The following is a 17,813-nucleotide window of genomic DNA, read 5'->3' on the forward strand; positions in this document are numbered from 1 at the left end:
ACAGGTGAGGCTGGTGGGGCGAAGGTTCAGCATCAAAAGGAGAACATCATGGTTTTCACAAGTGGCCACTTGTTTTCACACTAACAGAGTAAAAACTGGAATCAAATCAGGAAAGGGAAGACCTCAAGCACAGTTTTAAATTCCTTGGAGAATTAGGTAAGAAGGAACCCGTGGGCCAGGTGTGGGTGAGGGTGAGGGTGCAGCAGAGCAAGGCTGCCATCAGCCTGCAGCACTGTGGAGAGCACAAACACTTGAGAAGGCTCTTGACCTTTTCAATCAGAGTTATAGAACCAGAGGGGGAGGAGAGTGACGCTTGACGTGGTGAAGAGTCAAGGTACCATCAGGGTGGATTCTGCTCAAGTGGTTCCTGTCTGCATCCCACTCCAACCTGATTCTCGGGAGGGGCTGACACCACTGTAACCTGTGACCTAAGATGGCAGTTGCCCAGTGGTCATAGACTGCTGTCACTAGGGTAAGCTGAGAAAAGTCATAAGAACTCAGTGAGTACCATTGTCACCAGAAGAAGCCAGAATCACTGACATCTACTGAGCTGTGATCACTCACAGTGTGAGCTGGGCAAAGTTAGCTGGAGTGCTGAGAGCCACTGCCACCCCGAGGAACCAAGAACATGGTTGTCTGGGTGAGCTCACACTACTGTTACTTGGGGGAATGGATACGACTGTCATCTGGGGGAGCTGAGAACCACTGTTACCTGTGGAGGTGAGAACACTGGCATCTGGAAGGCAAGGATGCTGGTACCTGGGGTAGGTGAGAATACTGTTTCTTGGGGGAACTGAGAACAGGTGAGAAAACTAGAGTGGGAGGAGGTGAGAACACTGTTACATGGGGGAGGTGAAACACAGATATAAGGTGGGATGTGAGAACACCAGTACTTGGGGGGCAGGCGAGTAAGTGGTAAGTGTGGTGTGTGTGAAAACAGTGTTACCTCAGGGAAGTGAGAAGACTGGTACATAGCAAGTGAGAACATACACCTGGGGTGGTAGATCACCAGGCCCTTGTGGGGTGTGAGGACATTAGTACCTTGAGGAGGTGAGAACATCCATACCTGGGAAGTTTAGAACACTGGTATCTGAGTGATAACAGACCTGGGGAAGGGCGAGAACACTGGGACCTGGGTGAGCTTCGAAACCGTTACCCAGTGTGCTGAGAAATATCATTGCCTGGGGGAGCTGAGAACACTTGTTGCCTGGGTGAGCAGATGCAACTGTTACCTTCAGGAGCTGGGATCCACTGATACCCGGTGGAGGTGAGAACACTGGTGCTTGGGGAGTGATGAGAATAATGTTATTCTCTCTCTCTCTCTCTCTCTCTCTCTCTCTCTCTCTCTATATATATATATATATATATATATATATATATATATATATATATATATATATGTGTGTGTGTGTGTGTGTGTGTGTGTGTTAATAATACTGCTACCTAGAGGGGGATGGTAAGAACATTGGTACCTGGGCAGGAGGTGAGAACAGTGGTACCTGGTGAGCCAATAAAACTGTTACCTGGTTGCTGAGACCACTGTTGCCTGGGTGAGTGGATGCTACTGTTACTTAGGAAAGTGATACAACTTTAATCTGGGTCATCTGAGAACCAGTTACCTGAGTGAGCTGAGATATTGTTACTTGGGGGAGCTAAAGCCACTGTTGCCTTGAACAGTTAAGAACCACTCCTGTCTTGGAGGGGGTTACCACCGTTATCCCAGTCAGATGAGACTATTGTCGCCTGGAAGCCTGAGGAGCACTTTTACCTGAGCAGTGGAGACCACTGTTAACAGTGCTGAGGTCACTGTTAACCAGTGAACAGAGAACAGTGTTACATGTAGGGGTCACTCAGTTATCTGAGTAAGCTGAGATATTGTTTGTTACTTGGAGGAGCCCTGGCCACTGTTACCCGTATGTGCTGAGGACCATCGTTACCTGTCTGAGCTGAGAACCATAGTTGACCCTCTGGGAAGTGAGACCTCCATTACTTGGGTGAGTTAAGAACCATGTTAACTGGGTGAACAGAACTGTGTTACACAAAGAGCTTGATAACCATGTTACCTGGGGGGGGGGTGTGCTGAGACATCTGTTGTCTGGGGGAGCTGGGAGACTTCCATTATCATTTCAATGGTGATCTGAGGTCATTATTACCTTGTGATGCTGAGACCACTGTTAGCTGGCGGGGTGGGGGTGGGGGGGGGGGTGGGGTGGGGGTGGGGGTGGGGGTGGGGGTGGTGGTTTGAAAACGGTGTTATATGGAAGAGCTGAGACCACTGTTATCTGGAGGAGTTGTGATCATTGTTACAGGGTGAACTGAGACCATCTGATACCTAAGCAAGAGAAACAGTTACTTACCATGGTGAGCAAAGATAGCCTTTATCTCGGAGAGCTGGGAACCATTGTACACAGAGATCAGAGACTGCTGTTATCTATAGGAGCTAAGATCATGTGACCTGAGTGAACTGTGACCCTGTTCCATGGGTTATCTGAGACTACTGTTGTCTGTGTGAGCTCAGAATCAGAGCTACCTAGGAAAGCAGAGCCTCCCATCACTTGGGTGAGCTGAGGACCACTGTTAGCTGGAGACCAGGCAACCACTGTCATGGGTGAGCTGAGAACTGCTGTTACCTAGAGAACAGGGAAGCATTGCTCTGGGTCACATGAGGATGACTGTTACCTGGAGACCAGATAAACATTGCCATGGGTCAGAAGAGGACCACCGTCACCTGGAAACCAGGGAACCACTGCCATGGATGAAGAGAGAACTGCTGTTTTTTGGAGGATCTGAGAACAACTATTACATGGGGGAGGGGCAGGTACTAGCTTGGGAGGGGATAACACTCTTACTTAGAGGATGAGAGCTCAGTGTTGCCTGAGTGAGCTGAGACCATTGTTACCTGGAAGAGCTGTGACCACTGTTATCTGGGTGAGCTGAGAAGTAGTACCAAGTGGATGATCTGAGAAGAATATCACATAGGAGTATTGAGATCACTGTTGCCTTTGGGAGCTGTGGTCATGGTTACATGGGTAAGCTGAGCCACTGTTGCCTGGGGGAACCAATACTGCTGTTACCTGGTACTGTGAGCACTACTGTGACATTGTGAAGTAGATATTCCTTTCTGCATGGGAAGCCAGAGAACTACTGTTAATGTTGGACTGAGAACCACTGTTATCTGGGAGAGGTGGTATTACTGTCACTTGGGTAGATGGGATTACTGTTACCTGAGAAAGCTGAGAAAACTTACCTTGGAGATGTGGTAACTCCAATGATACCAAAGTGAGCTGACAACTGATGTTATGTGAAACCCAGAATCTCTTAGCTAGCAGAGCAGAGAACCACTGTTACCTGGGGAGTCAAGATCATTGATACTTGTGGGATCTAAGAGCATTATTACAAAGGGGTTCAATACCATTGTTACCTGAGGGATCTGGGGCCATTGTAAGCCTACAGGATCAAGACCATTGTCCCCTAGCAGATATAAAAGCATAGTTTCTAGGGAATCTAAGATACATGTTACCTAGAGAATAGGAGAACATTGTTGCTTACAAATTGGAGAGGATTATCACCTGAAAGATCTAAAAGCATTGTAATCAGAAAGATTAAGACCAGTTGCCTGAGATATCTGAAAATATTGAAACCCAGAGATCAAGGCCATCTTTCCTGATCTGAGAATGTTGTTACCTGAGGCATATGAGAACATTGACACCTGGGGGTATCTGAGAAGATTGTAACCTTGGGGAATGAAGACCATTGATACCTAGCTGATATGAGGACATTGTAACTAGTGCAGATCAAAACCATTGTTACTTGGCTGATCTGAGAGCATTGTAACCAGTGGGTTTAAAGAACATTGTTAACCTGACTCATCTGAAAACATTGTAATTTGGGGGGAATAATCGCCATTTTATGTGAATTGAAAACATTGTAACCTGGAGGGGAAGCAAGACCATTGTAACCTTATGATCAGAGAATATTGTTATGAGTGTGTGTGTGGGATAAAGACAATTATTACCTGGGTGGTTTAAGAACATTACAATCTTGGAGGATCAAGACCATTGTTACTTGACTAACCTGAGAATGTTGTAATCTGGGAGAATCAAGACTTTTTTCCTGACTGATGTGAGATCAGTGTAATCTTGGGACATAAAGACCACCGTTACCTGGCTAATATAAAAACATTGTGTTCTGGGGCCGGGCGGTGGTGGCACATGCCTTTAATCCCAGCACTCGGGAGGCAGAGGCAGGTGGATCTCTGTGAGTTCGAGGCCAGCCTGGGCTACCAAGTGAGTTCCAGGAAAGACGCAAAGCTACACAGAGAAACCCTGTCTCGAAAAACCAAAAAAAAAAAAAAACCAAAAAAAACAAAAACAAAACAAAAAACCAAAAAACTGTGTTCTGGGAGAATCAAGTGTGTTACAGCTCTGAAGGAAAAGGTATCCTGGCAGTCGGAAGTCGAGGATTACCTATAGCTCAAAAGGGAAAGGTGTTCCAACAGCAATGTTTCGGCTCTGTTCTGGTGGGGGACAGCTTCCCCGGCGGAAGTGGTACAGGCCTTGCTCTGGGAAGGGTTTCCCTAATGCGAGTGTAACAGTCTTCTCCAGCAGGGGAGGATTTCCCCAGCGGGGTTGTCACCGCTCTGCTTCCCAGAAATGTTACAGCTCTGCTCAACTTCCCCAGAAAGTAACAGTTTGCTCCAGCAAGGGAAAGTTTTCCCAGCCAAAGTGTTACAGTTTTGCTCTGCTCTAGCTCTGCTCTGCTCCAGGGAAAGTTGTTCCATCTCTGCTCTGCCCTGCTTCATGCAACGGAAGTTGTTACTACAAACCTCATTCAAGATTTGTTGGGAGGGAGAGTGGCTGCCTCTGCCAGGGTGGAAAAGGGCAGCCCAAAACTAAACAGGTGCAGGGCTTATGTAGGATTTCCTAGGATGGAGAAATCTAGATCTTCCCAAGAGGGAGATTTTCGGGGTGGGGATTGGTAGGATTTCAATTCCTAAGCTTGGGACAAGTTCAGAGATTGGTTGGATTTCATACTCAGAGATTGGTTGGGCTTCAGTTCCTGAATTGGTTAGGGACAGGGTGTGTTTCTTTGGCTCTAGTGTCAGGTTATCTTTCACTGGCCCTTTTTACCCTACATCAAGAACACTGTTACCTGATTGATCTGAGGGCATTGTGACTTTGTGGGGAAAAGAACATTGTTACCTGGCTGATCTGAGAACAGTGTAACCTTGTGGGATCAAGACCATTGTTTCCTGATTTGAAAACATTGTAACCTGGGGGTGGGGGTAGGGAATCAAGGCTATTGTTACCTTACTGATCTGAGAACACTGTGACTTGTGAGCACCAAGACAATTGTTACCCCATTTGAAAACATTTTAGCCTGGAAGGAATCATGACCATTTTATTTGATTTGAAGATATTATAACTTGGAGGAGAATACAGACTATTGTTTTCTTGTGATCTGAGAATATTGTTATATGGGATGTGGGGGAAAAAGACAGTCATTACCTGGGTGATCTGAGGACATTGTAACCTTGGAGAATCAAGACCATTGTTACCTGATTGATCTGAGAAAAGTGCAATCTTGGAGCATAAAGACCATTGCTATCTGGCTGATCTCAGAACACTGTAACCTGGGAGAATCAAGACCATTGTTACCTGAATGATATGAGAATATTGTAACATGGTGCCCAAGACCATTATTAACTTACTTATCTGAGAACCTTGTAACCTGGGGGGGGAGGGGGATAAAGGCCTTTGTTACATGGCAGGTCTAATAATGTTGTAACTGGGTATTAAGAACATTGTTACATGATTTCCTAACATTGTAACCTTGAGGAGTCAAGACTATTGTTACTTGGTTGATCTGAGAACATTGTAAACTTGGATATCAAGACAGTTGTTACCCAACTGATCTGAATACATTATCACCTGTGGGAATCAAGACAATTGTTTCATGTTTGATCTAAGAATATTGTAACCTTTGGGAGAGGATAAAGACAATTGTTACCTGGCAGACCTGAGAACAGTGTAATTTAGGGGAATCTAGGTCAATGTTACCTGACTGATCTGAGGACATTATAACTTGAGTGGTTAACGATCATTATTATCTGATTGATATTAGAACATTGTAACCTTGAGGGATCAAGACCAATTTTACCTTACTGATCTGAGAACTTTGTAACTGGAGGGGATCAAAACCATTTTTACTTGCCTCATCTGAAAACATTGTATCTTGGAGGATAAATAACATCATTACCTGGCTGCTCTGAGAACATTGTAAACTGGGAGAATTGTGGTGATATATTGTGTACCCTAATAAAATTTGCCTGAAGATCAGAGAGACAAAGGAGCAAGCTACTGCCGTGTTTTACCTCTAGGACACCTCAGCTTGAAAAGGCTTTAGTTCCTGTCTCCTTTCTCCACCCAGCCATCACTTCCTTCCCAGTGCTGGGATTAATGGCGTGTGTACTTCCCAAATACTGAGATTAAAGGTGTGGGATCTCAAGGACTGGGATTAAAGGAATGTGATACCCAAGTATTGGGATTAAAGGTGTGTGCCACCACTGCCTAGCTCTGTTTCTCTTCTAGACTGAGTCAATCTTATGTTTTCCAGGGTGACTTTGAACTCACTGAGTGCTAGGATTAAAGGTGTGCCATTACTACCTGGCATCTATGTTTAATCTAGTGGCTTGTTCTGTGATCTTCAGGGAAATTTTATTAGGGTACACAATATATCACCGCAGAGAATTAAGACTTTTGTTACCTGGCTGCTCTGAGAACATTGTAATTTGTGGGGATCAAGACTATTGTCACCTCGGAAAAAAAAAAGACTATTGTCACTTGGCTGCTCTGAGAACATTGTAACCTTGGTGGATAAAGAACATTGTTACCTGGCTGCTCTGAGAACATTGTAATTTGTGGGGATCAAGACTATTGTTGCTTGACTGATCTGAGAACATTGTAATCCTGGAGGATAAAGAACATTGTTGCCTTGCTGATCTAAGAACATTGTCACCTTGGGGGATCAATACCATCATTTCCTGATTTGAAAACAGTTTAACCTTTGGGGAATCAAGACCATTGTTACCTAACTGGTCTGAAAACATAGTATCCTGGGGTTATCAAAACCTTTTTTACCTGGGTGATCTGAGAACACTGTAGCCTTGCTGGGGATGAAGGTCATTGTTACTCGACTGATCTGAGAACATTGTAACTCATGGGGCTAAAGAATATTTTTTTCTTGGTTTATCTAAGGATATTGTAACTTGTGAGGATTAAGGCCATTGTTTTACTGTTCTGAAAACAGTTTAACCTTTGGGGATCAAGACTGTTGTTACCTGACTAGTCTGAAAACACTGTATCCTGGGTTATCAAAACCTTTTTTACCTGATTGATCTGAGGACATTGTAACTGATGGGGTTAAAGAGTATTTTTTCCTGGCTTATCTGAGGACACTGTAACTTGTGCGGATTAAGACCATTGTTACTTAGCTGAGCTGAGAACATTGTAATCTTGGGGGCGGATCAAGGACATTGTTATCTGTCTGAATTGAGAACACTGTAACTTACGGATCAATACCATTGCTACCTGCCTGATCTTAGAAGACCATTCTTAACAGACCACTCTGAGAACACTGCTACCTGGGGCATTTGAACATTGTTACATGGGGGATCCCAGAACATTGTAACCTGGGGGATCAAGCCCATTGTTTCTGGTGGCATTTGGGAGCACTGTTACCTGACATCTGAAAACATTGTAACCTGGTGGATCAAAGTCTTTGTTAAGTGGGACATATGAGAATATCATTACCTGAGGGATCTGAGAATACTATACCTGGAAAATCAAGACAATTGTTACTTGGGGGGTCAAAGTAATTGCTACCTGGGGGGTCTGAGATCATTGTTACTGGGGGCTCAAGACCATTGTTTTCTGTAGCATCTGGAAACCTTGTTACCTTGATGATCTGAGAACATTGTAACTTGGGGAATCAACACCATTGTTACCTGGGGTCAAGACTGTTCTTACCAGGGAATCTGAGAGCATAGTCACCTGGAAGATCTGAGAGCATTGTCACTCAGGGGATCTGAGAGCATGGAAATCTGGGGGATTGAGACCGTTGTTATCTGGAGCATCTGAGAGCAATGTAATTTGGGGAATAAGACCATTGTCACTTGGGCCATATGAGAACATCTGTATTTGGGAAATTTGAAAACATTATCACCTGTGGTATATATACATCTGTCTGGGGGATCAAGACCATTGTTACCAATGGGTTCTGACAACCTTGTTACCTGTGGGGAACATGAGTTGTTCTGAACATGAGTTACTGAGGGATCTGAGAACATTGTAATCTGGGGAAATGAGACCGTTCTTTCTTGTGATCTGACAGCATTGTAACTTGTTCAGAACAAGACCATTCTTACCTGGCTGGTATGAAAACATTGTTACTTGGGGAATCAAGACCATTGTTACCTAGGGCATTTGAGAACATTACAATCTGGGAGATCAAGACAGTTGTTACCTGGGCATGTAATAGCATTGTTATCTGGAACATCTGAGAACATTGTTATTTAAGGAATCAAGAACATTGTTACTGGGGCATGACAACATTGTTACATGGGGGAGTCAGAGAACATTGTTACCTAAGGAATCCATTGTTACCTGAGTGACCTGAACACACTGTATGTAACCTGGAGGATCAAGACCATTGTTACCTGGGAGATCAGAGATCATTGTAACCTGGAGAATCTGAGAACACTGTAACCTAGCACATCTGAGAGCATTATTACCTGGAGGGTCTGAATGTAATGATTTGAGAACATTGTAATCCTGAGAATCAAGACCATTTTTATCTGGAATATCAAGACCATTGAGAACATTTTAAACCATTGTTAACTGAGCTAAGAACAGTGTAGCCTGGTATATCAAACCATTGTTACCTTGGGCATTTGAAAGCATTTTCTCTGTGGGTATCAAAGCCCCTGTTTCCTGTGGGATCTGAAACATTGTAGCCTGGGGAATCAAGACCATTGCTACCTGGGATCAAGATCATTCTTTCTTGGGGCATCTGAGAGCATTGTCACCTGGGGGATCTGAGAGCATTGTCACCTGGAGGATCTGAGAGCATTGTCACCTGGGGATCTGAGAGCATTGTCACCTGGGGGATCTGAGAGCATTGTCAGCTGGGGGATCTGAGAGCATTGTCACCTGGGGGATCTGAGAGCATTGTCACCTGGAGGATCTGAGAGCATTGTCACCTGGAGGATCTGAGAGCATTGTCAGCTGGGGGATCTGAGAGCATTGTCACCTGGGGGATCTGAGAGCATTGTCACCTGGAGGATCTGAGAGCATTGTCACCTGGAGGATCTGAGAGCATTGTCACCTGGGGGATCTGAGAGCATTGTCACCCAGAGTGTCAAGATCATTGTTACCTGAGGTATATGAAAGTATTGTAATCTGAGAAATGAAAACATTGTTACCTGGCTGATCTGGGAACATTGTTACCTGGGAGATAAAGGCCATTGTTCCCTGGCAAATATATGGGGCATCTGAGACTTACTACCTGAGGAATCTTTGACATTGCTAACTATTAACTAGAATGATTGTTGTTTGGAGAATCTGACACCATTGTAACCTGAAAGATCTGAGGATACTGTAACCTGGAGGACCAGGACCATTGTTGATCTGATTACCTGGTTGATCTGAGAACACTGTTACCTATTGGCTCTGAGAACACTGTAACATGGAGGATCAAGACCATTGTTATTGAGACATGACATCTCTGTAACCAGGAGAATCTGAAAACATTGTTACCTGGGGGATATGAGAACATTGTTACCTGGGAGATATGAGAACATTGTTACCTGGGGGATATGAGAACATTTTTACCTGGGAGATATGAGAACAAAATTACCTGGGGGATATGAGAACATTGTTACTTGGGGGATGTGAGAACATTGTTACCTGGGGTATCTGAGAACATTGTTACCTGGGGGATATGAGAACATTGTAACCTGTTGGATCAAGATCATCAACTGGGACGTATGAAAACATTGTTAGCTGGTGGATCTGAGAACATTTTAAACTGTGGGATAAAGATACTGCTCCCTGGCATATTTGATAGCATTGCTACCTTGGATATCTGAGACATTTATTACCTGTGAACTTAAGAGTGTTGTAACATGAATGAATTGAAAGCACTGTTACCTGGGACATGACAACAGTTCTACTTCCTGGGAATCTTGACACCATTATCAGATGGAGGATTTGGTAACATTGTAACCTGGGGTATATGAGGTTGTTACCTGGTGGTTAAAACTATTTCTACCTGGAGACTTTGAGACCATTCGAGACCATTGTTTCTAGGGATCTTAGAGCACTGTTAACCTGTGGGATATGAGAACATTGTTACCTTGGGATTTGAGAGTATTGTAATTTGAGGGTCTTAGAACATTATTCCCTGGGGTGTGAAGATAATTGTTACCTGGAAGGTATGAGACCATTGTCACCTTGAAGATCTGAACATTGTAACTTGGGGGAATTGAGAGCTTTATAACTTGAAGGATGTAAAATAGTTGTTACCTGGTGATCGGAGACCATTGTTTTCATAGACCTGAGACCTTTGTTACCTGGAGGAACTGAAATCATTGTAACCTGAAGGATCAGTGCTATTGTACTACTTGGAATATCTATGGATTGTTACCTGGGAATCTGAGAGGATTGTAAACTGGAAATCTGAAAGTATTGTTATCTTGGTTATAAAGACATTTCCTAGATGATCTGAGACCATTGTTAGCTGGGGATCTGAGACCATTGTTACCTGGGGATTTGAGACCATTGTTACTTGGGGATCTGAGATGATTGTTACCTGGGGATCTGAGACCATTGTTACCTGGGGAGCTGAGACCATTGTTAGCTTGGGATCTGAGACCATTGTTACCTGGAGATTTGAGACCATTGTTACTTGGGGACCTGAGATGATTGTTACCTGGGGATCTGAGACCACTGTTACCTGAGGATTTGAAACCATTGTTATCTGGGGATTTGAGACCATTATTATGTCTGTGATTTGAGACCATTGGAACATGGGGATACAACACCACTAACCTGAGGATCTTAAAGCATTATAACTTGGGGTGTCTTAGAACATTGCTGTATTGGATATGAAGACAGTTATTACTTGGAGGATCTAAGAGCATGAAACATGGGGATCGATAACCTTGCTGTTCTGAGATTACTATTCCCTGGGAAAACAGACTACTATTACCTGAGAGACAGCATTGTAACCTGGGATACCCATTATTATCTGGGCATTTGACAACAATTTAACCTGGGCAACATGAGGCCATTGTTACCTTGTCATCTGAGAACATTGTTTCCTGAGGGGTCTGAGACCACTATCACCTGCTGTAATCTAGGGCATCAGAGACCATTGTTATATAGGAATCTGAGACAGGTAGCAAAGCCAGGATCTGTGGTATAGTTACCTGAGAGACAATCCTCTTACCCATGTGACCTGGGAGTTACTTACATGAGATATATTGAGACAATTTTTGCTGAGAGCTGTTGATGGTTACCTATAAGAGCTGAGAACGTCTGTTAACAGGATGAGTTGAGACCACTATTTCCTGAGGGAGCTTTTTAAAAACTGCTTTTTCTCAGAAGAACAAAGGCTACTGTTTCCTATCTGTGCTAAGAAGAATAAGTTTCTTCTCCTGAATGGCAGGTTTCTTGTTACCTGGGCAGCTGATACTCCATGAACTGGTCTATACTGAGGACACAGCAAGTCTTGGTTCAGTTCTTTACTTCCTAACCTGTTTCCCTTGTACCATCCACTGGGCCCTGTCCAACTCCAGCACATTTTGTCACCATCCTTTGAAGAACTTTCAGGATCCCACAGTACTTCACAGTAAATTCAATCCCAGCATTGCCTGGTTGGAGATTGTGGGGAGGCCTGCTCTCCTTTTGGTCTTCCTCTCGCTGTTATACCTTCCCAACCTTCAGGAGAGCAGACCACACACCTTCTAGCTAGACCCACATGCTTATGGGGTCCTGTTCATCCAAGTGGCCATGGGCTCTTTGTGAGGGGATTCCTGTGCACAGCCCCTGTGCTTTGCAGATTTTTTTTAGGACATTTTAATACAAAAATTCAATCTGGATTCTTGCTAACTAACCAATGCCATGAATGGAGAGGGTGAAATATCACAATGTCTCAACAGAACTCCAACCACACAGGCACTCACACTACTAGAGAACATGTACTGCCAGAACCCAGGTCTCCTCTCCACCACCCTAATGGCATCCTTGCTATCTTGGGAGAAGGGAGCTGGCTGCCTGAAACATGTGACTGGCTTCTGAGTCCAGATAAGAAGTTAGGTAGCTCATGTCCATTTCAAGAGTGATATAGAAACAGAACAGACATTATGAACATTCTTGGGCACCACCTTTGCTCAGAAAGAATTCTTCCAGACTCACTCAAGCTGTTTGATACATGAGTTATTCTTTATGGCTACCTAGTATGTCATGGGATGCACAGGTCATCGTTTGCTCAACAGTGCAGCCATGGAGGGACATGGATTCCAGCCTTTTACTATTACTATCAGAAGCTACTGTGAATACTCATGTGCAAGGCCTTGTCTGCATGTAGGTTTTTGGCTCTCCAGGGAATGCTCAGGAACACCCATGCTGACCACATGGTGCCACATACTTTGTTTTATGAGAAACAGCCTCATTTAGGGGCACAACCATCTTATACACCTGTCTGTATCTCCTTTGGGAACAAGAATGGTGCATGTGGTTATGAAAGAAAAGGGAACATGATAGGGATTTGAGACATCCAGACTCTTGGCTTCTGGGGGGATGGACATACATACCAAGGTTCATATGTGAGCCAGCTAGAGCAGCACAGCTCAGATGAGCCACAGAGGACCATGTCAGGGTCAGATCTCTGCTGGGAAAGTGTTCTATCACGATGATGATGTTGGAGAAACACAGTCAAAGAAACACGTAAGCCTCTCAACAGCTACAAACACAAATCGATTGAAAGGACGTAGAGGTGCCATTTAAACCAAGATCGTGAACAATAGTGTGGTGATTTTCTAAGTTTGGGGTCTTGGTTGCTAAGATTCCAGTTTTCTCCTGGAGGTCTCTGCGCCCCACACAGGGGAAAGGAAGGCTTTTCTGTGTAGAGCCTAAGTTGCTTTTGCTCTGGCCCCATATCAAGGAACAGACCATGCAGGGAAATGCGCCTTCAACTTCGGGCTGGCTAAGGAGCAGCCCCTGCCAGGTGAAGCAGCAGGGAATAGCTGGTGTAGAGAGAGCGAGAAGATGGCCTTGGCATCTTCTGGGGACTTTGAGATACTTAGCTCATATTGTATGTGTGCACAGATGTGTGCATGTTCCTGTGTAGTAGGGCATGTGTGTGTGTGTGTGTGTGTGTGTGCGCGTGTGTGTGTGCATGCAGACAGAGGCCAGAAGAGCCTCTGATGGTGGTCCTCAGGCATTGTCTACCTTGAGAATTTATCTGTTTGTTTGTTTGTTTGTTTGTTTTGGCATAGAATCTCTCTGGCCTGAAACTTTACAAGCAGGCTAGGCTGGCTAGCCAGTGAGCTCTAGGGAACTGCCTGTCTCTGCTCCTCTCTGTCCCTCCCTGTCCCTTTGTCCCTCTCTGCCTCTGCCCTCACCAGCCCTGGGGTCACAGTGTGCACCACCAAGCCTGGCTATTTCAGAGGACTGGACTCAAACAAGCAGAGGAAAGTGATGTGGAAGACTATGGGGCTAAACAGAGAAAAGTATGGGCCAGGGATGCTGGGTCTGAGCCTTCGATCAACTGATGTAAGTGTGCTGGAGCGGCCTGTATGCCTCGATTCCCTGGCGTTCAGGAGGCAGATCTCCGTTGAAGTGCCTGTCAAGTGCTGCCTGAGCTCGTCTGGGAAGCACTGGCCTCCGTGACAGGCTCTCCTATGACCAAGAGCTTTGCCGCATTAAAATGTGATCTAGCCCATTAAGCTGTCATATGAAGCCTATAAATAACTCCAGAGATGAGGTCCCAAGACAGCCTTTTACTGTTACCATTTAAAACAAATATTGTTGATTTACAGCCAGGTTGTTGAGGTGGCCGCTGTGTCCCAGACCTCATCGTTTCCCTCAGTATGGCTCAGGAAATGGGACCTGACAATAACCCCGAAGTGGAGGGATCCTGCTTGGTGACCTCCCTTTCTTGGAGCTCAGTCTCCCTGAGGACAGATTCTTCCCATCCCCTTTATGCTCCCGTTATACTACTAAAAAGACTCACCTTCAGCCTCTAGGATCCTCCACAGATAACAAGCTCTGTGGTGCTAATGCTCCGATGCCATGACCCTGGCTGGTGAGATGGCTCAGCAAGGAAAGGCGCTTGTTGCCAAGACTGACAACCTGAGTTCAATTCCTGGGACCCACGTGGTAATAGAAGAGAACTGACTCATAAGTCGTCCTCTGACTTCCACATGTGTGCTATGGTATGTGTACACACACACACACACAATGTAATTTTTAAAATACTACATACTTGCATAAAACTTATGCAATATCATAGGCTTAAAATCATCTCTTAATTGCTTATGATGACGAATAACACTATAAATTTTATGCAAATAGTTGTTACTACCTGTAGTACCTAGGGAATAATATTGGAAATTCTATGCCTGTTCAGTACAGATGTTACTATCATATACCTATTTTTGATCTGCAGCCAGCTAGACCTTCCAGCCTGTAATTATGGAAAGCTGATTTCATGTAGTGTTTACCCTTCTAAGAATTCCGATTTAATGGGAGCTGAGATTCATATTCAAGCTAGAGAAACTTTTAGTGGTTTCCTGGGTGCAGGTTAATATGTCACTTGTTAATAGGCTAAAAGAGACTTTCTTGGCTCAGAAACCAAGGACATGGGTCTCATGTCCCATGGGATTTGCGGAGAGGGTCACATGACACCAGCACACACAATGGGCTGCATTCTAGGGAGGAAGCATGCATCAGAAGGGGGTGGTTTTTTTGATGCTAGCATCATGGGCAGGTCCTTAGCTCCAGTGGGAGGAGCTCTTCTCTCTTCCAAGCATCAGTACAATTATAGTCTGGAACAGAGGCTAAGTCTATCTCATCCTTGATGCCTGCCAAGCTAGATAGATATCTGTCTCCACAGGGACCACAGATTATTATTAAAATGACCTTTCTGAATCAATTCCCCAAATTTTGCAAGCAACATCAGTTTCCACTTTCATGGCAAATAAACAAAGTAGGGCCTGTGAGGTAGCCACAGAGTCAAAATGCTTGGCTCTTTGCTAGGGCAAGCTGGTCAGCCATAAAGAGTGTAGTTGGCAGGTTCCTCTGCAATGTTCAGGTTGAGGCTGCATCCTTTTCAGATAGGGGCCAACTGAGCCTGTCCAGACACCACTAACAGTGGAGTGTAGCTAGAGTTTTCCTGCCTTGCCCACAGTCAGGACAAATCTGTCACCCACCAGTCCCACCACCACTCAGACCCAACCAAGTAAACACAGAGACTTATATTGCTTAAACTGTTTGGCTTAATGGCTCAGGCTTCTGGCTATCTAGTTCTTACATCTTAAATTAATCCATTTTTATAAATCTATATCTTGCCACGTGGCTCGTGGCTTACCGGTATCTTCACATGCTGCTTGTCATGGCTGCAGCTGGCAGTGTCTCCTCGACTCAGCCTTCCACTTCCCAGAATGCTCCTCTCTCCTTGTCCTGCCTATACTTCCTGCCTAGCCACTGGCCAATCAGTGTTTTATTTATACAGAACGATATCCACAGCAGTGGAGTCTGGTCATTTGTGCCCATATGTGTCTCTGCACCAGGCTTCCTACCAAGCTATGAGGATTTTTTTCCTTGCTGCACCTGATGAGGCAATCATACTTAACCTTCATTCTCTCCATCTCTATATCTTGGTGGGAAGCCTTCTTGTTCTGAGGACCTTGTCTCCTATCATCTCATCCCAAGTGGTCCTTGGGATCTTTTGCATTTCAAACCCTGTCTTGGCATCTGCTTCTGCAAGTACTGAATTGAGGATGTGACTAGACCAGGATGCTTACTGCTCGATGAGGGACAATCTGATAAATGGAGATAGGAAGTTCCCTCCAGTATCTCTGGAGTTGGAGAACTGGGGGCTCCTGTGATGGAATGTCTCTGGAGCCAGCACCCTGTGCCATCTCATAGTGTGGGGCAGCCCATCCAGGGTATTTCATTATCACCTCCCTTTTTCCCAGGAACCTCTGCACAACCAGATTGTGTTCAAGCTATATTCCTGGTTGAACAGGACAGAATTTCTGGTCCTTAAGGGCTCAGCTTAAGGTCACTGTCCTGCCAGGTCCCCATGGCCTTATCACTGTAGTTTGTGAATCTGTCCCCTGTTGGGAGGCAGTTTTACTGCCACTGGATGCATGCTATTCCCGGGGACTAACGCAGTCCATCCAGTATGTGCTGAATAGAAATTTACTGTGTGATCAACAAGTGGGAAATCTCTGACTCCAGCTGCTGCTTCCTCCTGCTACCTTTTTTGTTCTTCTCTCTCAGATGTCCTCCTCGTCTTAAATATGGTCAAGAGTTCTTGGCTTCCCCCTTTAAAAGAGTTATTTAATTATATCCATGTGTAAATGTATATATCTGTGTATAGGTGTATGTGTACATGAGTGCAATGCCTGCAGAGGCCAGAAGACGATGTCAGATACCTGGAGTGGAGTTACAGGCAATTTTGAGTCATCCATTGTGGATCCTAAGAACTGAACTCCAGTCCTCTGCAGGACCAGCAAGTGCTCTTAACGGCTGATTTCTTTCCCCCTGACACTACTCTATGTACTCAGTGAGCTCTGAGAGCATTAGCAACTGGTAGCTGGTGCAGCTGTGAGAGGCCCCCATGGTTTTTGTAGTCTCTTACCCAGGCTTTCAACATCTCTGTGGGAGTGCTCCAGCCCAGTGTTCAGAGATGTGGATGCTCCCTTTGGTGACTCTGGAAACTCCACAGAGGTGAAGGAAGAGCCTCAGAGCTGTAGGGGCTTCCCCAGACAGGAAATGGTGGAATCTCTGGAACTTATCATCGTGACTGAGACACAGAGAGTGCCTTGATCAACCTGATGGCCACTTCTGAAAACGTCACACAATCTACCCCACCTCCTCTCCAGGCCTTTTCCTGGAACAGGCCCTGATCATTTAGAAAATGTCCTGTTTGTCTGGAAGCCAACACCCTCCCTCAGCACACCATGTTCCTGAACAACCAAGGTCTGGCAGGGTTTTCAAACTCCTGGGGACGTCTAGTCCAAGTTCTGTAAGTAGTTTTATGGCATGTCTCATAACCCACACCTAAGACCCACTCTTAAGTTGAGCCAGCATGAGAAGGCTTTTGGACATCCATGTGAGTGGTTAGTGCCACTCATCTGTTTATCCATCTTAAACCATGGCTAGCAAGGCTGTAACCTGAGACATCATTGTGGGTGAAAACAAAGGAAGAAGAGTTATGTTGGCTCGATGCCCACACAGTGATTCACCCGGTAGACCTCTTGCTCAACAGGGGCTGCCTGAAGCCAGTCCTTGCCTATTCCCACTACTGCTCCCAAGGCTTTGGACAACACTCTTCCCCTTTCTGCCCTGCATGAAACAGCATCTCTCAGCATTCCACTAACACCCCTTGCACTCCCTTCTGTGGTCTTTCCATTGCTCATCTGCTGTGGAGTAATCCTTCTGTACACTGTGTGAATGTAGGTCACTGTGATTGGTTTAATAAACAAGCGGACTGGCCAATAGCTCAGCAGGATGAAGTTAGGC

General features: G+C 45.0%; 1 long non-coding RNA gene across 1 annotated transcript; it reads left to right on the top strand.

Annotated features, from left to right (window-relative positions):
- Positions 1-22: 22 nt before the first annotated feature.
- Positions 23-2,808, top strand: LOC119087100. The gene is made up of 3 exons (XR_005090534.1): positions 23-156; positions 1,893-1,994; positions 2,310-2,808. It is a non-coding gene; the product is annotated as an uncharacterized LOC119087100 (long non-coding RNA).
- Positions 2,809-17,813: the final 15,005 nt, after the last annotated feature.

Source organism: Peromyscus leucopus, unplaced genomic scaffold, assembly GCF_004664715.2.
Source record: "Peromyscus leucopus breed LL Stock unplaced genomic scaffold, UCI_PerLeu_2.1 scaffold_127, whole genome shotgun sequence".
NCBI lineage: Eukaryota > Metazoa > Chordata > Mammalia > Rodentia > Cricetidae > Peromyscus > Peromyscus leucopus.